The sequence below is a fragment of the Stegodyphus dumicola genome, chromosome X2 (genome assembly GCF_044657685.1).
Source record: "Stegodyphus dumicola isolate Sdum_Otavi_A_Nest chromosome X2, ASM4465768v1".
NCBI lineage: Eukaryota > Metazoa > Arthropoda > Arachnida > Araneae > Eresidae > Stegodyphus > Stegodyphus dumicola.
In genome coordinates this window covers 147211080-147238356 of record NC_140781.1, presented here as the reverse complement: position 1 = coordinate 147238356, position 27277 = coordinate 147211080, and the positions used below count along the sequence as shown (strand labels likewise).

Below are 27277 nucleotides of genomic sequence, written 5' to 3'. Positions count from 1 at the left end.
TTGTTGCTGTTGTTACTTACCTCACTTGTCTGACAAACCGACGAAATTCATCGTGGCGAGGAGGCAAGGTTGCAAATGTCGTTGGCAAGAGCCTTGAGCACCATACACGTGACAGTACGACTTAGCTCAGTTCCACCCCCAATTTTGATGGAGAGCACCCCGGGAAGGGCGGGTCTCCCATCCCTCTTCCCCTACCATCAGCCTCTCGAGAGGACTTTCGGCTTGCCACATATTTAGAATGCCTCCATGCCGCATAGACACTAAACATTTACAAACATCCATGCATTGTCCGGGATTCGAATCCTGACCCTTCCGTACGGCAGTCAGATTCACTAACCACTTTTCTGGTTGGACGGCAGTTTATATACTTAAATATATTACACATAGTTACTAAACTGACTGCTTAGCTGCGTATTTACGTATTTAACCGTAACTCATTCCATAAAACCACAAAAGAAGCTAAATCGGTAAGAAGCTCTTTTAATTGTGCCACTGCTGAACATGCTCAAAAGACCAGTATCAACATGAAGGCAAAAGTGTTAGGCACTATATATCACCTCATTAGTGCAAGTTATAATAGCTTCGGCCGTGCCTCATTGTACAATTCCCGTTTATTTATTATTTATTACGCACTAAAAATTTTTTATTTTCGTATACAGCATAGTTTCGTAATTAGAAATGAATAAGGTTTACATTAAACAATTTTGCTGAATACAGTTAAAATATGGAAATGAATATCATTAATTCACAGCCAAATTTGCTTCCGCTTTTTATTACGCGTTTATTGTACAAAACAGCTTTATGCAAGAATTTATGATTTCGTTTGACTATATTAGGATCTATTAATTTTTGTGAATTACAGGCCAAATAATAAAAAAGTTCATCATTAATATCAGAAACTTTGTTGAACTAATTAAAAGCAGAAATCTGCATCTCGATACTCGTGAAGAAATGTACATGACAGTTCATAAAATGTACTTTATTTATGAAAAATATTTAATTTTAAATACGAGTTAAGCTATTTTATTATATTATAAGCTATTTTCTTCCTCCTTCCAGCATGCCTTCGTGGTGCAACGGCAGCACACTCGGCGCGGATTCCAGGTTCGAGTTTCGGCAAGGCCAGAGCTCCTTTTTCCTGTACTCCTGATTCAAAATAACCTAATAACTCTACAGTGTCACCCGAACTAAAAGGTTGTAGATAATAATTCGTCCCCACCAGGATTTGGCGATTGGGTTTCCTAATATCAAGAGGGAGTATACAAGATATTTTCCCCTCCTTCTGGCATGCCTTCGTGGTGTAACCGTAGCACACTCGGCGAGGATTCGAGAGGTCCAGGTTCAACTTCCGGCGAGGTCACTGCTCATTTTTTATGTATTCCTGCTTCAAAATAATCTAATGACTCTAGAGTATGCACTATATAATGGCATCAAAGCAACATGTATAAGTGCCTCATGAGTTAAACATTTGCCACGACGTTTATAAAAAATTCCAAAAATACACTATTTTGGAAGACTATAACAATAGAAATCTAATTCGTTTAATATGTATTGCCTTCTTTTCTGAACTATGACAGATAAAGAGTCATTATCCAGTTATTAAGTAAACTAACTTAAAGAAGGGCTATTTTAGTTTTCCCAGGTTTTTGAATCATACGCAGAGTTCAAAGAATTTTTCAAGCGTTAATTCTTTTCTTAGAAACTTGTACAGTTTCTTCTTATTTTACTGCATCTATCACTAAAATATTATTATAATAACACTTTTTACTTTGATGAATATATAATGATACGGGTTTTTAGAATACATCTAAGTTAGAAAGATAGCCAGTGTGAATGAAATTCATGATTCATGATATGATGAAATTCATGATGTAACGAGCTTAAAATCTCAGTGTCGAACATTTTGGGCATGTTGCACTCGATGCGGTTGCATTCTATTGATTAACAGGGTTAGATAAATGTTTATGCCCAGCAGACAATCGCCACAACGTTTTATTAGCTATTTAATTAACTAAAATTTATTTACTCTACAAAAAATCTACTTAATTTTTTAAATTTCAAATAACTAATGCTGTCAGTCCTGCCCACTGATCCTTTCTAAATCTATCGAAAACAATATATTATTATGGAAAAGAGGACAATGAATCAAAGAACTAACCTTAAAAATGCACATATAATTACTTCCAGTAGAAAGGAACCCTTATATAAATAATGCGTATCATTTTTCTAAATTTCAAGATTTCTGGTAATTACCAAGTACAGTCGAACCTCCGTTAATGGACTATCCATGTTATCAGTCACTCCCAATTAACGAACAATTCTTGTAATAGTGTTCGCATAGCAGTCAAGAGATACCGAAAACGTTACCCAGTACGTGCAGTTATACTTACTTTTCCCTGAGTAAAAATAATGTATTAACATAAAAATTACCATGCCATCAAACTGACAAAATTTCCTCATTGACAGAATGAGCACCTAAATAGTCGGCAATTCTAGTGTAAAAACATGCTCTAAAATGTAGCATTTTAGTTAAATAAAAGAACTAAAAAAACAAAATTCTGAGGAACTGGATTTCCTTGAATTTATCTACTTCATAAAAATCTGTCAATTTAATTGATGATTTAATTCCATTCCGCAATAAGCCCCGTGCATTTACACACCTTTATTTTATGAAATTGCTTTTTCCCCCTTTACCTTCTTTTATTTTTTCTCAGCAAGTGCTGTTAAGTACTGCTTACGATATATTACGGGATTTCGGAAGATTCAGAATTAATCTAGAAACCTGTTTCTTTCCTTCCTCTAGAGAGAAAGGAAGTGCGTCGTTGAATTATTGATGAAGATTTATGTACCCTTTTTTCGCAAAAAAGATCTGAAATAGTGTTTAATTCGTATCTCTTAAAATACGAATGAAAGAAAAACCTTTTTGCCGTATAATTTACTCCAAATGCACTATGTTATTTCCATCTAATGACTTAAATTCAGAACTATTCGCGCTGTAGCAAAATACGAAAATTTCTTTTCGGTTGGATATTTCCGTAAATCCTCCACTTGAGATAATTAAACTTATTCACTATGAACCATAGTATAAAGGCAGTTATTTTGATATGAGGATCGCTTTATGACACGTCTGTGTATAGCGTGCCCAATTATTCTTAAAATATAGTGCTAAAATAATATGCTAGGAGATGTGAGGGTGTAGCTTAGATTGTAGAGCGCATGCAAGAGAGCCCGAGATCGATAACTGACGCCTCCGGCAATTTCCTTTTCTTACTTTCTTTAACTGAATAATGTAATAAAATATATTTTAGCTAAAAAAATCTTTTGATCTGTATCGCATTTGGCTCCCCGTAAAGCCTAGCCGCCCGAAGAGTACACCCCTTAATCCGCATTAATTTGTTGCTGCGTAAAGCAAGCCGCTGTTTCTTCGATAAGCTTTGACGCGGGGTTTCCATCCTAGGTTGCCATGGCGGAGTCAGATTTGTAGGGGGAATTCAACCCTCCCGCTGACTCAATTCCAGTTTCTGCTCAACAGGCTCTGCCTTTTCTACCCAAGTGCCCCACAGTGCTCAAATATAGGCTTTTTAGATAAGCCCGAAAATCTTTAAAAATACAAAGCTGGCGTAAAAAGTGCATTTCGGGTAAGACTGGAGGTTGGATGCCAAGCTTAATCATCGAATCTTAACAAACATACCAAGTTTAGCTTTCTGTGGGTTTTTAAAACCAAAAATAACGACAGTTTAAATAAATGACAAACTATCTGAAACAAAGCAGAAATATTAAAAGACTCTTTAAAAAACTTAAACTATTCAGAATATCATTTACGACTGCCGTAATAAAATAATGAACTCCCAGCCTTTTTGTACAGTTCTCTCCCCTTTTAAGAAATACTGTCAATAGAAATCAGTGTAAATGAGATTATTACGATGGTTTACGACACAACAGTCCAATCTTAAGAGAAGGTTCATTAAAAGAAAGGCCGAAGAGTTTAGTAAACCATAAAGTTTATTTAAAATTAAAAGGTATATAAGGTATTTCTCCCACTTTCTTAGCATGCCTTCGTAGCGTAGTGGTCTGCACGCTGGGCGCCTATTCCAGAGGTCCGTGGTTCGATTCCCGGCGAGGGCGTTGCTCATTTATCAAGTCTCCTGCTTCCAATTAACCTAATGTCTCCACAGTGACGCCCGAACTAAAAGGATGGTGGATGATGATTCTCCACACCCAGGATTTGGCAGTTGGGTCCCCTAAAAACCCCAGTCGTCCTTTAAAAGGGGAAGTATATAAGGTGTTTCTCCCGCCTTCCTAGCGTGCCTTCGTGGTGTAGTGGTTCTGCATGATGGGCTGGTATTCTAGAGGTCCGTGGTTCGATTCCCGGCGAAGGCGATTGCTCATTTTTCATCTTGCCTGCTTCCAAAAAAAAAAAAAAAAAAAAAAAATCTAATGTCTCTATAGGTAAAATAAGAAATTAAATACATGATGATAAGCCGACGTCAAATGTCGACCACGAACAAGCACGAACAGTCTGTACGAATGCAAATGAGTCTCTCGGTGAAAAGTTCAAGTCTTTATAATCGGGCTGGTAACGAGTGCGCACGGGTACAGCGCATCAAATATGCATACTACATGCAAATATTAAAATACAAATATTCTTGTTGGAATGCAAATAGCCCACCGTGTGTGTGTGTGTGTGTGTGTGTGTGTAATATTTTTGCGACGTAGTTGTGATAGCAGGGCGGTAAGACGGGACGAAGATGTTGGTGCCAAAACAAGTTCAGCTAATTACCATCTTTATTTCCAGCACATTAGAATAGACAATATATTTTTTTTCTCATAGACAATATATTTTTTTCTCATAAAAAAATTACAATAATTTCTTACATACACAGATTAACGGGGCGATATCATTTTAGACGGACAAGCAAAGCAGCGTAGATCTTGGCGTGGCGGAAGCTAGCAGAAGAAGATGACACAGTTTATTTGCGAGCTGTAGTTATACTAAGTCTGAGGTATAAGTAGAGCTAATCTGTGATTGGTTAATTTGAGGTTGTTATATAACCGAAAACAACGACCGATTCTCAGATTTGGGAGAACAAAGAAGAATTTAGGGAAAGAGTACAAAATCCAGAATGTTAATTTTGTGGCCGCCAATTATTTTTAAAGCAGTTATCGTATTTTGTTATATTTTACATATTAATAATACCAAGGAACAGGGTTTTTTCCTTTTCGCAAATGCTGTACTCACAAATTCTTAGAATAAACTAAACGTCCATAAGAACTTCCGAGAAACTGAGTCTTATATTTTGCATGGTATAATAACTATGTGTTACATTAAACAACACCGATGAATGGCAAGAAAATATCCCATAAAGTTTACTAACAATCCGAAATAAAGACCCTAATATGTTTACATACGGTACTACACATGCATGATATAAATGTGTGACAAAATGATTTTGCAAGCATTAAAGTTCGTATTATACAGAAGGGAAAAAAAGACTAATTATGATTTTAAGAAATTATTTGAAAACGTAAAGATTTTATTCTGTAAGTTATATGTGCTAGCCAGACTTACATTAAAATAAGATCAATGAAATGTATTTATCTATTAGTAACACTGAAACATCCTAAACTATCAGGAGACTACGAAGTCTACCAAAGCAAGAGGAAGTCTTTCGAAACGGATGATAAACTAAATATATATATATATATATATATATATATATATATATAATATTTCGAAAAGTTAAACCCTGCTACCAAGTGATTAAGAGTCCTCAGGGCAGGTAATTTGATCTGGGTTTGAATCCCTTCGGAGTGGCAGAGTGGTTAAGACCGCTGGACATTGGTAGTTCAACCTAGATTCAAATTACGGCGAAAAGACTGGCTTCAAATTTGTTTCCGTGTTTTCCCTTTGTGTAACATAAAGCCAGTTTGTCCTACAAAGCAAGAATGCACTACTCTTATAAGAAAATTACCCTCGTATGCTTTTCCGCATTCAAATAACTAAACCTCAAATTCCCATGGAAGGGCTGTTTGCATGGTATTTTTCCTATATTTATAGTGAATCCAGTTTCCCTTATACAGTCCTCCACGAATGCATCTCTCCGCTTAGCCAGATAGCTCTCGTGTGCCTTGTCACCTCGTGTGATGAACAACTAATCAAAACGTGAACAAGGAAAAACTTTCTTTGATATACATATATAATATTCACCATAATTACGATTAAAAGTCTTTTAGATTTCCAAAGAAACGTATTATTAACCAGAAGGCGTAAATGCTATTAATATATATAAAAAAATCTACGTCCTGGAAATGAAAACTTAAAATTTACTAAGGCATTAACCATAGCTGTAGAAAAATAATCCAGAATACGATTGTTCTGATATTACTGGCAGCTTGAAGATCTGCTAACTGAAAAGTTTTGAGACTGGATCTGTTTCTCTTTCCTACTGTTACGCGTGGCAACCCTATACTAGGTTTTGTGAAAGCTTAGACATCTATATGTTTAAACCTGCAGCTGGATATTCATGGCTTTCAGTAGGAACATCTAGTACAGATTTTCGTGGATGGTGAAAACGTCTTTAAGCCAGAGATGTACTAATTGAATTTTGTGTTACATGCGGAAAAATCTATTACGAAGTACCGTATTTGCCAGCGTATAAGACGCACCGCCCTATAAGACGCATCCCCTTTTTCATACATATTTTTGAAGGATAAAACTTTATTACTGATCATTATAATGAACTTACAGTATTTTAAATATAAAATAATACAAATACAAAGTAATGCTTTCTACAGATACTCAATATATCTGGGAAAGATTACCTTTTAATTCTCTTCGTCAAAAACCAGACACTCAATTTCCAGAGGTAAATGTAGACTCACTTAAAACCTCTTCTAAATCAGCATCTGAGTCCTCATACAACAAATTGTCCTCTGTGCCGTCCAGTGCATTACTAGTGCCACACTTCTTAAATGATTTAACCACTGTCTCTGTTTTCACAGCATCCCATGAAACACAAACACATCCCATGACCTAAAAAATTGGAAAGTTTAAATGAACCCAGCTGCGATCGTCGATGACAGCGCATGCGCATTCACTGAACTCTACGCAACTGTAATGTTTCCACATTCCGCAAAGAAACAGGGGAAAATCGCACAACTGGCGAATAAAGGAAATTTCCAGAAATTAACGAAATCAAAAACTGAGTATCGACGTAGAAGACACACCCCGTTTTTTAGACCTAATTTTCAAAGAAAAACGTTGCTACAAAATTGGCAAAGTAGATGGACAGAGGCAGAGGTAGGACGAAGGACATTTCGCTTACTGCCAAAAGTTAACATGCAATTAAAGACCCACTGTGCTAGCCTAACACAGTTCTTGACAGGTCATGGACCATTCCCAGTATACCTGAACAGATTCAGACTTAGGGATACTCCTTTCTGCGAATGCGGAGAGGAAGGCGACACGGACCATTATTACTTCCATTGTGTACATACAAGAACCTGGCACTTGAAGAAACCAGCGGACTGTGCCTGGGCAATGTGGACTACTAACACACTCAAAAACAGAATAGCACTTGATAAAATAGAGAAAATCTCAGGACACTGCCTAAGCAGAAACAACCGTGGATAATATTATAATGTTTCAAAAGTTCAGAACTTAAAGCAGATAACCAGAATAACGCTTAGTGCTTTGCAGTAAACAATATGTAAAAACTGTTATTAGTATATAATATTCAACCTTGTTACTCTGGAGTCTTCCCCGCCGTGATGGTATATAATTCCGTTTGGTTCATGTCTGTGGTCGGAAGCCGTCATAGCGGTGCACTCACTCACTCAAAGAAAAAAGTGCGTCTTATATACCGGCAAATATGGTACTTGAAATGCTACAATATGCATATGTGGTGAAATATTTAGCCATGCTTCATTATTTCGATGCCAAAAACGTTCCAAGGCGGCAACAATCGAATGATTGACAAAGCACATTCTGAAAATTTATTCCGAAATTTATTCAGTGAGGTTACGTAGTCAATATTGCATACTCCTGGGAAAACTATGAAAACGTCTTTAAAGATATTTGTATGTGAGTATGAAGAACAAAAGACTGAATTTACTCGGGAAATAGTGGTTTCGTTCCAGGATAAAATTAGTCTGAAAATTGTGGTCGTGCCATTGCCAGCATTGTCTGAAATCGAACTATCAATACTAGAATACCTTGCATAGAGCATACGACTTAGTGACATATGATTCTGGAGCTTTCTCAACCTTGAAAAGGAAATTACACGGGAAAAGCTTCTTTTCAAATGAAGATGTGAAAAACGCTTTGCCCGCAATGCTAAGGGGATGTCACAAAGTAGTATATCACATGTTTTAAATCTTTTATGAAACGCTATGAAAAGTATAATTCATTGTGAAGGAGTGGAATTTAGAAATGGGATAAAAAAAGTGTAGTGCTCACAGAATTATTATCTGATTCTGAATATGAAAGTGAGTCTCAATTTTTTTTTATCACCTTAAGCATGTGAATTGCCAAAGAGAAAAACCTTTTAGAAATTAAAAATCACTCCCCCCCCCAAAAAAAAAAAGAAGAAAAAAATAGTTTTGTGAACCGTAACGGAAAACTTGATGAATATCATAAAAGAGAATAAAGACAACTATCGTATTTACTCACATGTTTCCCTCTAGCCTTTTTTAGCGTATGGTTTAAAAATGTTTTATTTACTCACATAGTTTTACCCAAACAAAAATGACCAGTTTCTAGAATTGCACAGTTTGGTTTCGTTGCATATGCATTTCAACGCCATTTATTCAAACTTCAAATTTCCGCTTCTATTTCTGTCTGCATGGAAGGAAAAGATAAGGTCATCATCTTTCTTTCCCATGGAGATGAAAAGGGAAACAGAACTTTAGGCGACAGTGTATCGCGAACTGAGCACCTGGACAAAAGTTCGTCTTATCCAATTTAACGTGATAATTGATAAGAGAAAGCAGGGATATTAACTATTCGATACTGATGGAAAAAATGGAATGGACACAGCAAATAAAAACAGCAACCGCTGGAGAACTCTATGGGAACTCTTTCTCCCAAAAGTATGGAGCAATTAAAATGGTAGAATGTTATCCTATTGCCTTTCTCCATGGTCTCCATCTCTAGCAAATAGTTATAAAAGGGTACTGTGGATATCGAGGATACACTACTCAGTTACCTTGGTATCCGCGTCTTGCTTACGTTTGAAGACTTTCGGCAGTTTTGAAAGGAGGCATTGTTGCTTGTCAATGTAATTTTTAAGAAAACATTGCGGTCAGTTCGAACGCGTCGGCTTAATGTTAGTTCGAACGAGTTAGCTCCCTTAGTGGAACAACTCGCCTACATTTCTACATTACTGGAGAGGAAGTAGTGTACATTTCTACATCACTGGAGGTTTTATTTTAATTAACCAGTTATCTTATCACGTTACATTTAGTATTTCTTGGTATTATAAAACTCTAATGTCAAAGTTCATCAGACAGCGCATGGCAGCATAGATAAACTATTACTCTGCTTTAGATTTCTGCTTTTTCAGCAAATAACGATTTTATCACATGAGGTTCCTTCAGATTGTGAAAGAGGTATCTTAAGTTACTTCCCTTCGATTCAGCGCATTTCTATACTGCTTATACTGCATGCAGATCTAAAACATATATAAGCATTTTTATTTCTTACTTGAGCAGATGATATTAATGAATCAATGCTGAAACGGTGATAAAAGCAGTTACTTTTTGTTTTCTAAATTACTGCAATCGGTCACATTGATTTCGAATGTGACAGTTCAATTTATCCGTGCATATCTTCCCTCCTTTTTTTTATCTTCATTGTTTTTAAGTGCATGGACTTAAATTAAATAATTAGCAAATAAGAAATGAAAACTTAAAATTTTGTAAACATAACTATAAATTACAACATATATGCCGTCCGACTGGGATAGTGGTTAGTGAGTCTGACTACCGTAACCGGAGATTGGGGTTCGAATATTGGAGAAGGCAGGGATATTTGTAAATGTATAGTGTCTGTGCGGGATGAAGACACTCTAAATATGCGGCGAGCCAAAACTCTTCTCGTGTGGATTGGTGTTAGGGGAACAGGGGTGGGAGGTCCTCGGACCCGTCCCCTCAGAGTGCTCTCCTTCAAAATTGGAGGAGGAACTGAGCAACGTCGTACTGCCACCTGTATCGTGCCCAAGGCTCTTCAGACAGGCGCAATCTTGTCTCCTTGCCATGATGAATTTTGTGGGCTTGCAATGATATCAGACAAGCGAGATCAGTCACAACAAATATTATTAGCGGTCTGTCTTTAGAGAGGACTAGCAAACTTCAGTGAATTAATTTTTATAAGTAGAGGATACTTTTAAAATTGTTAAGCAAATTATTTATTATTGAAAGTTTAATTTTTTTTACATGAAAGATCTCCTTTAGATATTTTAAAATATGATTGAATATAAATATTTTGTTTTAATTATTCACTTATTTTAGTTTCGTAAATGTATTCCCTACTTATCTTTCCAATTAATTCGTTAAAGTCTATAATCATATTTTAACTTATTATTATTTAACAAATTTGATTTAATTTTTATATCCAGTTTATAAACGGTATTTCGTTAGCCATCATTAAAAGATAAAACACAATAGATTAAAGATAAAACACACTTCAATTCAATCTCTCATGCTGAATTTACGCTATAAATCTCAATTGCAATCACTATTAATATGAAGTTACAAAATAAATCATCAAAAAAGAGAATGAACAATAAAATATTGTTTTGTAAATGAAAGTAAACATGCTAAACGATCTGAAGATCGAAATCATTTTTCATATGAAAAGATATTTATATTTTAAGTTTCATGGGATTAAGTAAACGTTTCTACATTTGGAATATTTTTGCAATATACGAAAAAAAATCCGAAGGTGACCAGCGCCACACAGATAGATATATAAATTATGAGGTTTTAGTCCTTGCAGTTTCTATTAGCATAGTGTTTTTGTTGAATGTAGATTGTGTCTCTGTATCAGTCAAAGCCCGTATCCCAAATGGTTAAAAAATATTTATTGGATTCCCAAATAAGGAACAGTACGATGAATTTGTTGGAGATAAAAAAAATCGCAGCGCATTAAGTAAATTTTTAAAGAAAATTCAAGATGACAGCGTGATTGCGAGTAAATAATGTGATGATACGGGGAGTAAAGTAAAGGACAGGCATGAAACTGCAATAACACTTCTCCTAATTTATTCGGACAGAAATATTGCACCTCTAAAGAACAAGAAAGCAATTGAAGACAGTTTGTAAATATAATACGAGTTATTGGAGGAAACACTGAGTGAGAATGTACACGTATAGAAAAGAGCTGAAATAGCAGAAGCAACTTCAATTTCAGTCATGCATAACAAAACTGATTTTTAGACTAGCTTCTAATACTAGGCACTAGATGAAAAATCGTAAAAAAATTAATTCTTATTAATGCATAACTAGTCACGAGATGTGGAAATTTAGATAGAGACTGTAAGCAAATATTTAAGAATAAGTTAAGAAATGTCTTAGAGTAAATCATAATAAGAGCTTCACATTTCCATTGACAAAGAAATAAGATGCTTAGTTTTATCACTGGTTACGTAGGCTTTCAAATGCAAAGAACATGAAATATTATGGATCCGCATGCTCACGGGGGGAAAAAAGACGCTGTTTGTTGATATTCCTGCAGATTGTTCAATTCTAGTTTATGAAAATGCTAAAAAACTGGCAAACATATTGCATATAAAAACGTTCCAATCCGAATGTTAAATCTTTTACTACGGCAGAAATCAATACAGAGTGTGTCTTTAATACAAATGGCAGATGTTCAGTCGCGACCGATGCAAATTTTTTTGAATTACAATTTTAAATAAAATATAAATAAATAACACTATATTACAATCATAGATAATCATTTAAAGATATTAGCAGTATTGTTTGAGTAATATTAGTTGAAGTCTGAAGATGCAAATAGCATTATAAAAGAATGTAAAAACATGTGATATATTCAACAATAATGCGATTAATTCATTTAAAGGTACTAACAGCATATTGGGGATGAACTTAAAATGAAACTGCTGCGTGAAAGGCAATGAAAACGTTAATAGTTCTTTTTCTTTCTCAGATGTCATTCCTTAACAGGCTTTTGCTATGCAGACTATTGCTTAACAGACTTTGTGCTAAAATTACAAACTGACTTATGGGAGTCAGTTTGTAATTTTAGCACTTATTTAAAATCTACTGAGTCCCGAATTAGCATTTTCAAATTTTCTTATCAAATAAACATGAGGAAAAACATCTACGTACAAAAAATGTATAATATTAAAAAAGGTCCTAAAATTTCCAATTAAATTCTAATGGGGAAAGTCTGAATGGAACAGATTTGAGAACGATCTTTTATATTAATTTTATAATTACTCTAATAGTATGAGTTAATATTTTAAGCACTTATTCAAAAGTGAATTTCAAAATAATAGAGCTTTAGTACCTATCAAGCGAAAATAAAATACCAAAAATATTGATGCAGGCATTAGCTTACAAACAGGTAATTAAAAAATGATGATGTGTTAGTTTGCTCCTTTTTTTATATGAGTTGGTAAATAACAAATAGATACATATTCAATACACAGGGTTATCATAGCGTTTAGGTGTACATAGACTGAGCCTCGATTTCAAATTCCCAGCGTCATCTTGGAACTTTACTTCTTAGTACTTGGGTACTAAGATATATTCTTCGTATACATCTTAGAACTTCGGAATAGAAAATGAGTCAGCTGATTTAAAGATAATATACTGCAGTGCTCTAACCTGGGGCAACCGTCTTCCCAAGAAGTACGACAGTGACTAATTTCTGGTCCTTGAGTTACAGAGTCGTCACTGAGTCAGCAGCTGCCAGTGAGCGAACACTGGATAAGAAAGAAATTCCCTCCTCTTTGTCGCATTCTGTACGCCTGCATAGTTCACACAATGGCAACGGCGTGAGCATTGACCAAATATATCCTAAGGGCTGTAGCACATACAAACGGTTGGGAACCAGCGGCACAACTGTGAGCCAACTTCCATGTGCTGCGCTTTGGGTTTGGGTTCGAATCTTGGATAACAGATGAATGTTTTGATACTGTAGACTTTGCGGAATGGAGAGGCTTCAAATCTCTCAAACCGAAGTCCTCTCGAAAAGCTGGTGAGGCATGAAAAGGAGAACGAGGTTCTTGTATTCCATGCCTCGAGGTACTGGAACAGTGTTGGGCGTTCTGTCGCCACCAACCTTCGACCAACTCATGATTGTACATGAGGGGTTTACAGTGGGCTTGGCCATGAGGATAAATAATGGGCTTGAACATGAAGATAAGCAACAATTACAATAATAGATTAAATAATTAATTACCTAAAAGATGATGGGAAACAGATTCTTCATTTGCTATAAAAAAACTAGCTTTTAGAAAAAGTTGTATTCTAGAAAAAAATTACAAAATTCACTCACCATTCGTTCATTGGAAAACCAAAAACATCTTACTAACACATTATTGTTTTTTATACATATTAATAGGTAAATTAAAAATAGAATTACTACTTCAACTTCCTGTGATGGACATTTTGATACTTAACTAGAATTTATTTATATTCCCACCACAGATATATTAACCAAAATCAACGATAAAGTGCGATTATATGATATGCGCGGTAGATGCTGCGTGACGATGCGTGTCCATTTCCATTTCTTTATAGACTTCTAGTCGGTTTATGATATGTGTTCATTGTTATAGTCATCTTATATATATGTCATATTGTTCATCTATTGATTGCTGCTACTCACGAAGTAATGTTTATCCAGTATAAAAACCGATGTAAACAATAGTCCTTTTGAATTTATTTTAAGATGGCTTCAAAATTCTTGCTTAAGCATATGATATTCTTTTTTTTTAATTGCAATATATTTTCACCGCATTGATGTATATGAGCTTGTCGCTCCAGAGAAAATGTAGAAGTACATAAAACAGGAAGTTTTAAAAACATATAAGATGGAAAAAAGCATTTTTCTTTTAAAGACTAAGAATTTTTCTCATTTGGTTCCCTTGGTCCTACTTACCCCTTTTTTACTATGGCTTGAAAAATTATTGTATTCGCCCGAATATAACATGGTCTCATGTATAGCAGTCTTGAATTTTTAAGCCGTTTTATAAGGAAAACCAAAATAAACTTGAATGAAATATGGCTTCAAATACATAAGCTTGCATATAAGATGATTTGAAATAGTACATAAGCTTGATTAAAATTTACTCACTTGGTCAAGTTTCCTTTATCCCTTTGTTACAATGGTTTTGAAAATTATTTTATTCATCCTAATATAACATGGTCTCATGCATAAAACAATCCTCAACTACTGAAGCCGTTTTATAAGGGAAATAAAAATAACTTGAAGGAAAAACAGCCTCAAATGCATGAGTGTTCATATAATATGGTTTCATATAGAATATAAACTTGATATTTTGAAGTTGTTCTACTATGTGAAAGATAAGTAAATGGCCCAGATAACATTTTTTGAGATAAAATTAAATAAATATGTCTTCTTTTAACGTAAAAAAGAATTAAACTATATTAACACATTTTGTTAATGCTAGATCTCACATAAAATGAATACGCTATACAAAAAGGGCATACTTCGACAATACGCTTCGCCTTGCATTCCGGCCAATGTCGTAATACTTAATATAATTCAACAATAGTGTCATACACGCTAATATTTGGCATAAATGGAATACTCCGATTCCTATTATAAAATTTAATACGTTTTCTATATTAGAACACCTATGTAGGTAACATATCTGCTAGATCTGAAACAGATCCCTTGCGCTAGTATTCTTCGTGTTAACAAACCAAAAACAGAGCTGCTGGGCTAGCAGATCTTACATAGAGTCTGTTGTGCTAGCAGTTTGTTGTGCAAGTGTAGATCTCTGCTGTGCTAGATCTAAAAGAGATCTGTTGCGCTAGCAGGTTTTTGTGCTAGTGTATATATGCTGTGCTAGATCTAAAATAATTTTTTTGCCCTAGAAGATCTAATATAGCTCTTAAAAAACTGTATACTTTTGAAACAAAAAAAAAAAAAAAAAAAAGATTTAAATCTTTGAGAACGAAGGTAACTTTGTAGAGACATTAGGTATTTTTTGGAAGAGGGCAAGATGAAAAATTAGCAACGCCTTCGCCGGGAATCGAACCGCAGACCTCTGGAATACGCGCCCAGCGTGCAGATCACCCACACCACGAAGGCATGCCAAGAAGGTGGGAGAGATACCTTATAACTTGAACAAATTTACATGTCTAATAATTAGCTTGTACTTAATGCAAATGGGTTGTTTATATTTCAATTTTAGTATCTATAAATTCTGCCATTAATGAGGTCGAATTTCTTATTAATTTACCTCACTTTAGGCTTGTATTAATTTTATTCAGTAATGTAGTTATAAAGCAAGGTTGATAACGAATGGCTTTTATGAAAACTTGATAATTACGACATACATAAAAAATGATTATTTCTTTTTAAGAATTAATCGTTATGACAAGCATTGTTCTGCAATGTTCTTATACCAATGAATAAAAAATGAACATCGTTTATGCTATACTACATTAAAAAACATGATAAACATTATATTCAGGTGAAACGTGCATAATTACAGACTTCATAAGATATTGAGCTCTTACGTAAAATAATAAAGAGATAAGTATCTTTTGTTGGGAGATATCTCAGTTCAATTTTTTTTACATTAAAATTTTGCTATTTTATCTATCGTATTTGTTAATGAAATTCAAAATTTATTCATTTCAATTTTTTATAACTTATGGCCGATTGTGCAAATTTTACCTCACCATACGCTAACTAAAGCGCAGGTTTCATCAACATTCTTAAATTTAATTACTCTCAACGCATGTAAATAAATCCAAATAAAAATAAAAAGAATATCTCTTACACCATTCTGACACTTAATTTACATAAAATGCGTCAAAATTAAAATATTTGAATTTTGTCTAGGCTGTATGAAATTTAAAATAATTGCTATTTTATTATTTGAAGATCACTTTTTACTTTCCTTCGCTCTACATGTAACTCTAGCCACCAACATGCTGCGCACACAGCTTTGAGTTTCTGATCTACATAATTTTCTCTTTTATGCGGGACGCCATGCACGCAATATATTTCTAACAAAAATTTTAATAAAATGAGTGTTAGCATTATGTTTTGTTCAATGCTATGTACTATTATTTTAAGCACTACAAAGTACCTATACCCATACATTATGTTAGTACAGGAAGAATGTGATATGTTACTAAGCGAATCACTGAAATTCTCCTGATTGGCCAGCAATGTATTCAGATAAAGCAACCGATAAGATTATTTTCATGTTACAATTCCTTTCATGCATATGCATATCACACATCAATAAGTGATAAAGTGAGAAACATTACACAGTCTATCTAAGCATAATACTATGGTGAATCAAATAATACAGAAAAACGCACAATTAAAATATTATTCATTCAAAAAAAGAATGCTATTTCACCGATGAATGGTCTAAAAATATCTCCTTAATACGATAAAATGCCCGTTATGCATATTTGTTGAAGTATATGTACGTATTCATAATCAGAGACTAAGAAAAACCTTTGAGATAATTTTTCACTTACTACGTGTGCCTTGGCAACAAAAGAAAACATGAATATCAAATTTCCTCCGTTGTAAGATAAGATATTCACGTGACGCTTCTAATTTAGTAAAAAAAAACCTTTGTCTTTCGATTTAGCTCATAGTAATTGAGGCAATTATAGTAGGTACGATGAATGAAACTGTTATTTTAAACATTAAATAAAAAAAATCTGACTTTTCTTGGATAATTAAATTATTATTAGCAACAGAAGCTCGAAATGCATCTAATAAATTAGTAAACTTTACAAACTTTATACTGAAAATCATTTAAAGTTTAAGATGAAAAAAAAAAAAGGTCAGTTTTATTTAAACTTGAAACAGAAAAATTAACAAAATAAAAAATATTCTTTAATGGAAAGTTCAAACTTCATAAAAGATTTTGCCAAATCTTATCTCAGATAAAAAAGAACTTGCTTCCCTTTTTATGTATATCTTCTTGCTGACTGAGCTCATAAAATCAAGATTTCATAATATTTACATAAAATTTACTCTTTTTCAGTAAGAAATAAACTCAAAAATATTATCAAGTAAAATCTGTCCTTAATAAGAACTACATTTCTACTCAATCTATTCTTTTTGTATAAGAAAATGGCCTAGCTTCCTGGCACGAATGATATTCGATACTAGAAAGCTAGATTTTTTTTTAAAGGGGAGGGAACTAAAACATTTGAATTATCTATTTAAAAGCCGAATAAATTTTTAAAAAAGTCGTATGAGTGAACATTTTTTTTTTCCGTGACAGCATCTAATTACCGTAAATCAAGTTATGGAGTGTAAAAGACTACTTACTATATACTGTTAATTCTACCCCAGCACCCATACTGGTTATTCTGCTAACATCCGATTCCGGCGAATGGGTTGCCTGTATAAGAGTTTACGTAGTTTTCCCCGCGCGTAACGTAAATTCGAGACAGTTTTCCCCAAAACATCCGCCACAGATGCACTCCTTCCCTTAGGTAATAAATTCTAGTATGATTTGCTATAATCAAATAACCCAATCCAATCCAAGATTAAGTTATGCTATTGGAGACTAGTTGTTTTAATTACTTTTTCAGAATCATTTGATCTTTCTTTTTAACTATTTATCTTCATTATTCGCCTATCAAGTACATAAGAAACTAATAGTTTTACTTGGGTTGAAATTCCGCGGAACAAGTTGGCTGTATGAGTGTTTTAGTGGTTTTCCCACATTGTAGCATGAATGCGAGACAGGTGCTATTCAAAATTCTTGCACAAAGGCATTTGGCAGATAGCCCTAGTATACTTTGCCACAATTAAAAAAAATTCAATATAAATCCAATTAAATTTACCAAACATAATTCACAAAATAATTATGCTAGAAGGAGTGTGGAGCTTTTCTGAGAGATAGTCTTCGCACAATAAAAAGATTATCAAAAAAGATAAAAAGATTGTGATAAAAAATCCAAACACCACTAAAAGAAACTGCATTCCATGCAAATGTACATAAAACGAAATCGTGAAAGGCAAGCGAGGAAAATAGAATAACAGTCAAATTATAATTATTTTAGAAAACGGATGATACGTATCATGGCATATCAGCAGTTTCATTAAAGTTATTCATTTCCTTATTTATTGTGGTACAAAGGTAGAAGGATTATTCGATCCTTTTAGATTGCCGCCTCTGGAAATGAATTGACAAACATCTTGCTGAATCATACATTCGTCAAATTGCTCCTTTTGCTTAGGAACGATTTTCCCGTCTGTGGAATAGGGTGATCATAGCGCGGCTCTAGCAGGTGAATGGAACAGCTCGCGCAAATAAAATATAGGTATGAAATATGGTAAACAAAAACAACTCAATATCCAATTAATTTATTTAATTTCTTTTTACAAAGTTATTATTAAGCTTAAAATAATCAATGTCCAAATGCAATTATTTTATTTCATTTCTTATTAGTGAAAAAAACTTAATAATATTATTCATAAACAATAAAAAAATTCGTACTGATTCTATCAAGCAATTTTTTGTAAAGAAAAATCCTTGAAAATTAGATTTACTTGTGGATGCTTTACGAATGTATGGATAGATATTTGTAAATGCTTTACAAGAACGGTCTGTCGAATTTCTAAATCAGTAGTGGCGGTAGAAACTAAATTGAGGTGGTCTGTGAGCAGAATAGAAAATGTAATACATCAGAAACATTTATTATCATACAGATAATAATTAATACAAGTTAAAAATAATTTAGAAGTTTTTAATGTCCTAGCTAAACTAGTAGTCCTTCAAAGCTAGAATACTTAAAAACTGTGTAACGACCTATCGCAGATTTCTATTCAGGGAACAGTTCAAAGAAGGGTTAAATTACCTTTTATTCCAACTCAAAATGAACGACAGATGGTCCTTTCTCGGGCTTACAATAAGCCTCCATTTGAGCTTTCACTCAAGATATAAAATAAGAAACTAATCTAATATTAACTAAACTAAAACCGTCGAAACGAGAAGATATAAAGCAAATTGAACACAAATTGATATGATACAGGTTTCGACGGAAAATGCAAAATTTTACATTTTGCCAGCCAGTGAATGAACGGTTGTCGGTACAGCGCATCTGATCTGCGCAACTGGCAGGATATTTAAGAGGAGAAATTACGATTCCAGGTCATAAATTCTTCACGAATTTCCTTCCGCGTACTCTGGTAGACAGTAACTATGCCTCGCATACAGGTGCGCGAACGATATACGTAGATGTCAGAATTTGAGAGAGATCGTGTAGTTGGGCTCAAAGAAGCCGGTTGGTCTTATCGGCGAATAGCTCGACATTGGAGCAGGAGCGATGCCACGATTAGACGATGTTGGCAGGAATGGGTGAACCATGCCCGTACACAACGTCAAGAAGGAAGCGGTAGGCCTAGAGAAACGACAGAACGTGAAGACCGAGCAATCGTCAGATCGGCACTCACAGCCCCAGATCAATCATTATCATCGATTGTGCGTGCAACTAGTGCTTCAGTGACCGCAAGGACCATTCATAGATGGCTCACAGAAAGGGGGCTGAGGTCACGGCGCCCCTTGCGCCGACTACCACTGACCTCTGTACAACGTCAAGCCCGTTTGCAGTGGTGTCGGGCTCATTCGCACTGGAATGTCACTGACTGGTGTATAATAGTCTTCAGTGATGAACTGAGCTCCGATGACCAGCGAAGGCGAATCTGGAGACGACCCGGACAGCGGTGTGATACCAACCTGACTATCTTCTGGCAGACAGGCCGACAACCAGGAGTGAGGGTCTGGGGTACCATTTCATTTCATAGTAGGACCCCTTTGGTTGTCATCCGTCGCAACTTTACAGCACAGCGGTACGTCGACGAAGTTCTAAGTCCCGTTATGTTGTGCTTCATGTCACGCCCACCCTTGGGCTTACATTTCAGCAAGATAATGCCCGCCCCCACACTGCACATGTTTCTACTGCTTGCCGAACATTGCCTTGGCCAGCAAGGTCGCAGGATCTCTCTCCTATTGAGCACGTTTGGAGCATTATGGGCAGGGCCCTCCAACCAGCTCGGGATGTTGACGATCTAACGCGGCAGTTGGACAGAATTTGGCACGATATCCCTCAGGAGGACATCCGCAACCTCTATCAATCAATGCCAAGCCGAATAACTGCTTGCATAAGAGCCAGAGGTGGACAAACGCGTTACTGACTTTTTCACTTTGTGAAGCTCTATCACTTCAATAAATCATCCAATTTTTCTCAAACTGTAATCATTTGTTTTTCTGTACATGTACATCACTTCTACCGATTTTCGTCCCTTTTAAATAACTCCTTCTTGATGCGTCTTTTTTTTTTTTTTTTTTTTTAAATAGTGCAGTAGTAAGATTAGAATTTTAGCAACAACGTGGCCGGAAGGCAGAACACGCTCTCCTAAAGCTCTATTAAGCTCTTCTAGTGAAGTGACCGAGACTTCAACTTAAATACTTGTTTTACATCATTTACATAAAACATAATCCAAAGAACTCATTCTGGAAGGGAGACGTAGGTAGAAATGAGAAAGTAAAGAAAAGGTTTGTTCCCAAATAAAAATAATTATTTAGAAAATTAAAATAAACCCTACATGTTGATTCGACTTTCGAACTGGTGTGAAATTTATGGCCATTGGAAGCTTTAGGAATTTGAGCTGCTGTGGGTCAGAGTTAATAAGAATCTAAAGTTTCTAAATCTAAAGTATTATAAATAATTATCTGTGATCTATCAACATTTATAAGAACGCATTGCGGAAGAATTGCAAGATTTGAAAACTGAAAAGAGTACTTTTTATTGCATTAAGATGTAATTAGAGAAAACAAAGACACCAAAAAATTTCGCGTTGCGTTCGAAGCATCATCACATTGGAAAGGCAAACTGTCATTAAATAATTGTTTACAATCAAACATTTCTTTTCATTTAAAACTTAATTTACTAATTTTATAACGATGTCAAATGGACTTGTGATTTTTGAAAAATCTATTTACGGCCCTTGAACTTTCCTTAATTCCAACATACTCTTACTGACGTGAACTCGGCAACCTTTGTTATATAATTTAGTATCTAATCGCTTTTAATAATTTAATAAAACATATTTTGTAATTTGCATTTATTAATACTGTTACTGTTTTGGTACCAATAAAATAACCGAATTTTTATTCTCTTTTTGCCGTCTTCATCACATAATACGTACTATTTTGTACATGGACATTGAAAACCACCTTATTTTTTACTAATTCCTATTATTTATTAAAGAAAGATTTGTAAAAAATCGTTCATATCAATACACTAACAAATTTTGTCACTTCTGCGCTTCTCAGCTAATGCACATAATTTTATATTTAGAAATAGAAAATCACATTTCGTATTAATTCTCTCTAGTTACAGCAGAAAAACTAATGGAAGTTATGCTTACAATCAAGTTTAAAATTATTGTGGAACTGCACGTTGATAGAAGTGGATAGATTTAAGCATTTAATATCATAAAGGACACCCAACATTGTACACTTTAAATATTTATTACAAACTATCGTCAACTTTTGGGAAAATTTTAGCGTAACAATAGCTAAGCTCGTTCAAGACTGCTTACCTCTCTCATCAAGGGCAACGTACAAAGAAAGCCAATTAAAATTGTTTGAAATTTAATATCGTTTCCTAATATTTCGCATCATCTAATGTTTTTCCCTTGATCTCAAATTTTACACAATTGTTTATATGAGTTGTGAGATTCGCAGATTGAAAAATAGATTTTAAAAAGGAATCTTCGGTTTTATGGTTAGGATATATGTTGGCAGTATGGAATAGCTGTATTGCACTTATGTATTAGTTATACTGCATTTATGTATTAATTGTATTGCGGTTATATATTAGCTGTATTATAAGTATTGCATAAGCTGTATTGCACTTATATATTAATTATACTGCACTGTATTATGTATTTTTAGCTGTACTGCCCTTATGTATTAGTTGTACTACATTATATTACGCATTATTAGTCATACTGCACTTATGTATCACTTATGTATTGCTCTTATGTATTATTTATGCATTGCACTTATGTATTAGTTGCACTGCACTTATGTAGTAGCTGAACTTTGTTATATTATGTGTTATTAGTTGCATTGCACCTACATGGTTACAGACATATTTCCTTCTTTTTTAATCTGAATTATTGTTTAATTAGTAATTTAATATTTTGCACATTTTATGGCTAGTTGTAATGGATCTATAATCCAACATATATTAGTATTCTATTGATCAGATAAAGCATTTCCGAATCATGAATTATTTATGTTCCTAATTATCTGGTATCAAAACTTAACTGTTACAGTAAAAAACGGTTACAGAAATTAAAAGGATTATCTTAATTGTGATTGTATTAAAGAACATACGCAGGCGTTTTATATAAAGCGGCTAAAATGACATGAAAAATGTTAAATAGTAGAAAAATAATGTACTTTTATCTGTAATATGATTGAAAGATATATGTATTTATATAAATTTTAATAAAAATTATACAGATAATTAATAAAGTCTAAGTTTAATAATTCATAAATCCTAACTAATGAATTATCTTTTCGGTTAAAAGTCAATTACTAAATGTCTTCAGCGTTAAAAAAAGTCAGATTGATTTTGCTAAAGTAGAAGGAATTCTGATTTCTTCTGAAAGCGCGTTCAGACTTTTTATGTTGAAATTAAATTTTTATCAAAACTTATGTTTAATAATTGCATTCCATTCACATTTATAACTATAATCAAGGGTTTTTGCTCAATTTTAAAGTTTTGTTACCTAGAGGATTGCAATGAACACATATGAGAGGTTGCTTGTTGGTTCTCACATCAAAATTTTTAACATATACAACTTTAGCATACTTCATGTGCAACAGTCGTATATAGCTAGGCTTTCTTATTCATATTATTATTAATTGTATTAATTTAAAACAAAGAGGTTAAGCTAAATATTTTATAATATTTTAAGAAGTCTGTTTATTAAAATAAAAAAATTCGTTAATTATTACACACTGTGTAATAAGGCCATTTCATTCACACAATCTATACCACCCAATAACTATGCACTTATCATTTCAGTTAGTTTGCTTAAATAAAATACATTGTGATGATTTTATTTACTTACCTAGCTTTAATAAAATTAAATTATTTCGCTGTATATAACATTTATCAGATAAATAAAGGCACTGTGGTATAAGTACATATACCTCTATCAAAACGGTTTTCTGACTATTATCTGAAGAGAAAAATCTTTAAAATTAATCGTGAGAAGACATTTCATTTACTTTCGAAGCTAACACGTAACAAAAATTTTGTATCTATTTCTGTGGAACTGTGATAAACATTCTTTATATAAAATGGTTAAAAGAGGAATTTCAAGCGCGGGAAAATGCCCCATCAAAAGGAAATCTTAGAAATTAACAGCGTTTATAAGCTTATTTAATTTCAGTTACTATATTTTTCCTCTTTTCTCATTCTTCCCCGTCGTTTCGTTTTAAGAAAAGCAATTTTGTTTAAAAAGACGCTGCTTAGCTTTCCTTTCCTTGTCTGCTGAAAATTTTAACTAAGAATTTCTCAACAGAGACTCGGTGAGATATTAGCAGGGGTAATTTGGTATTTTATAATACAGATGAAGGATTCGGTGCCTATCAGCTTCAGGATAAACGTTTTCGTGGTAGATTAACTAAGGGAAACTGGTCTCACGTTTACGCACCGAAAAAACACCTAAACACCATATAACCAGCTAATTTAGTTTTCGTGTAAAAAATCCTAGCCTGCTTAGTCCCTAGGAGCCGATCGATCTGACATCAATAAGGATTTCGCAAAATATAGTGATCAAATTAAAAATAATAATTTTATTGACATCCCATGCAGAGAAAAGTGAAATTATACTTTGGTATGAGATGGTTATCTCACAGGAATTAATTAAATTTTAAAAAATTAAGCAAGGAAACATAAATTAAATTTAATCAGTCTCCTCCCTTCCCCACCAGTGTAGTAAGTTGTAGTAGTTTGGGGGCTCATATGTAGAAGCATATCTGTGGGGCCCACTCCTCATAATTTATAACACTATAACAAAAGGGAGGATCAAAGGCTTTTTATTAACGATGACTTTGTTCGGGGCTGAATAACTTATTAAGCGATATAAGCACGTGCTTATAAGTATCAAGGTGGAAAACACGTAATAGAATTTTTTTGCAAGAAAAATTACGAGGTGTCCCTCCCTCTCTTTTCTGTTTCTCTAGTTTCATGTCAACAAAAATGGAAAATCTGAAGCCTCATTCTAGGCGTCAATTTGTTTTTAATCGAGCTTTGCAAAGATTTGCCTTTCATAAGGGATATACCGGGAAAACATATATATATATCTACAGACAAAAGAAGCATGTCATATAAAATATAGGAATAAAAGGAAACATGTCAAATATAGGATTGAAGAAAGAAGCCCTTAGATTAGCAGATTTTACATAAAATTTTATTTTGAATTTATATGAAATTTGTACCAAGCTGAGGTTTCTTTCTCATAATTATTATTATCATTTACTCTTTTTACGAAATGAATAAAAGATTGGATAAGTTGTAGATTAATATACAGACAGAATAAATGGTGAACACACAAAAAGAAATGATGTTAATTTTACACCCTAGTTTATTTAGCTCACAAATATGAATTATTCAAAAAGAAAGAAAACAAAATAAAATAAAATGAAATTCTTGAACGTATTTTTTGTGAAAGATATATTTGCTTTGTTTTTGAGTGTTAAACCATTTTTCCAACATTCGGATTGAAGTTTGGACTAGCTGCTGAGTATTTAAATGATCTACTTTTGCAAGTGGTATTTATAACAAGGAAACTTTTGGAAATCAGCACTGAAAAATAAATTAGATGAATATAAATAATTTGTGTTTTCAGATAAAAGTTCTTCTTATTTATTTTTACTCATTTATTTATTTATATTTTCTTAAAAATAAACAACATTTCCCTTTCGCAAAACTGCCCTATCTCCTAAACAATGATGATTTTAATGAATTTCGGATAATAAGTTTCTGAGAATTTATATCCAAAAAATTAAGTCAATTATTATCGCAGTTCCAATAATAATAATAGCAGCAATAATAATAAAATTTGTAGTTATGTGACGTCAAATGAAAGAAACAGTAATCTACGCAATGAACATCCACGGAGTTCATTGTAAAGAATCACATACAATTGCATATTATTCGACACACAAAACACCCAACAAAGTATTCAAGTTTAAATTTAAATACATCTAGATAATCATAAAAAAATTTGCAATGTAACGTTAAGGCGTCTGATCTCATTATGGAACGAAGATTCAGTGCCTTGATGATGATGATAAAAGTATTGCTATACAGTTCTCATTTTCCGGTGAAACATATTTGTGAAAATGATTCCTTTTGAATTATATGAAAGATCAACATTTCCCCATCTATTGGAACTCATCACTGAGTGCAAAATAATAAGTATGGCTTTCAGGGCCACATCTTTAACGTTTACATGTTTATTTGCAGCGAATGCTAAGCTTTCGTGCTTTGCAGAGCCAACACTTGTAAAAAAAAAAAAAAAAAAAAAAAAAGAAAGAAAGAAATATTTTGGTCTATCTTATTTGTTATATTACAATATTATACTCCTAACGCAAAGTAAAAATTACTTAGAGAAACAGATTAGAATAAGTTTGCATTATGCTTTGTAGCATGAAGTTACACTTTGTATCCGCATAATAGGTAACATCTGTTAGTTGAATGCTTTGTATTTTTTTTTTTTTTTTTTTTTGTTATTCTATACTATCATTACTTAAGACAAAGTAATCTTAGACAGCACAATTTAAACATTTAACTAAATAAAGTCTTTAGTAGACCAAGTAAAGTATGCTTCGCGCTAAGAAAGCTTCGACTAAATAAGAAAGAAACAAAAAGCTTCAACAAAACAGCGAACACCTATGCTTACTTTCTGCGAAAACAGACGCTTTCATCTGTCAACTGTTGGCTTTTGGCTGGTTTATTTACCTACTCGTAGAACAAGTCTCCATTGGCAGCCGGACGACGTCGTTAATTTTATTCATTTTACACTTCATAATTTTAGTTAATTTATAAACAATGCGCATAAACACATTTCTTAAGGAAACTGTATTCTGAGTAGATTAGATCTTATAATATATAATTCAATAAACAAAAACAAAAAAAACGCATTACGTTTTAATTTTCTAGAGTTTCACTAGATGGCGCAACTGAAAAATGAGACCAGTTGTTTTGGTGCAGTACAGGTACTTGTTCTCGGAAAATACGCGTTTACTGAAGAGAATAGATTAGAAGCATTTGTTGTAGATTAAAGAAAATGGTTATTTGATTATCGATAAAATAAATACAAATACAAAAATTTCCTTCCCCCTTTTTTTTTCAATTGCACAATTTTGTTACACGTAATAAAATTATATACTTCCTGGTATTCTAAGTCATTGACACTAAATTCTAATTTAAAATATCGTTTTCAACTCTTAGGAAGTTAACAAGTGTATGCTTACAGATAAATCTGAAAGAGAATTTATTAAAACGAGAAAAAAAAAAAAAAAAAAAAAAAAGGAAAATTTCAACACTGAAAAGTAAAAGTAATTTCGTTAGAAAACTCTTCCTATAGCAGACGCTCTTTTCTTCGACCTATAAAACCGGTCCAACGGTGCTTGCTCAGTAAAACCGGTTAAAAAAAATTAGCAGAAGTTATACACACAACTCATTAAATTACATCAGCAGTGACGTAACCCATCTGCAACGGCTTGAAACCACTGCGTCGTACACTGCAATGCAACGTAGTCTGCGATCTGTCTCAAAAACAACCAACGTGGCCAATATTAATTTTTTTCCCCTTAGTAGACTATCACATAATATAATGCAGTACTAGATATAGTTTTTATTCTTAGTACTTTATAATGTTAAATTCCTAAAAGCCGTACTAATAATTTATTAAATTCCAGTTTTAGTTTCTAGTGAGTCTTGTCAAAATAAAATTTTGCAAGATAGGTGCTTAATA

At 33.5% G+C, this 27277-nt stretch overlaps 1 protein-coding gene across 3 annotated transcripts in view; it reads right to left on the bottom strand.

Annotated features, from left to right (window-relative positions):
• LOC118182554 (E3 ubiquitin-protein ligase TRIP12-like) overlaps nucleotides 1-26366 on the bottom strand; it is a 400228-nt gene extending 373862 nt beyond the window's left edge. For all 3 annotated transcript variants that reach the window (XM_085809626.1, XM_085809623.1, XM_085809627.1), the window contains exon 1: nucleotides 26201-26366. The gene's annotated coding sequence lies outside the window, so the exon portion shown is untranslated. The remainder of the gene's footprint in view (nucleotides 1-26200) is intronic.
• Between the last annotated feature and the right edge of the window lie 911 nt (nucleotides 26367-27277).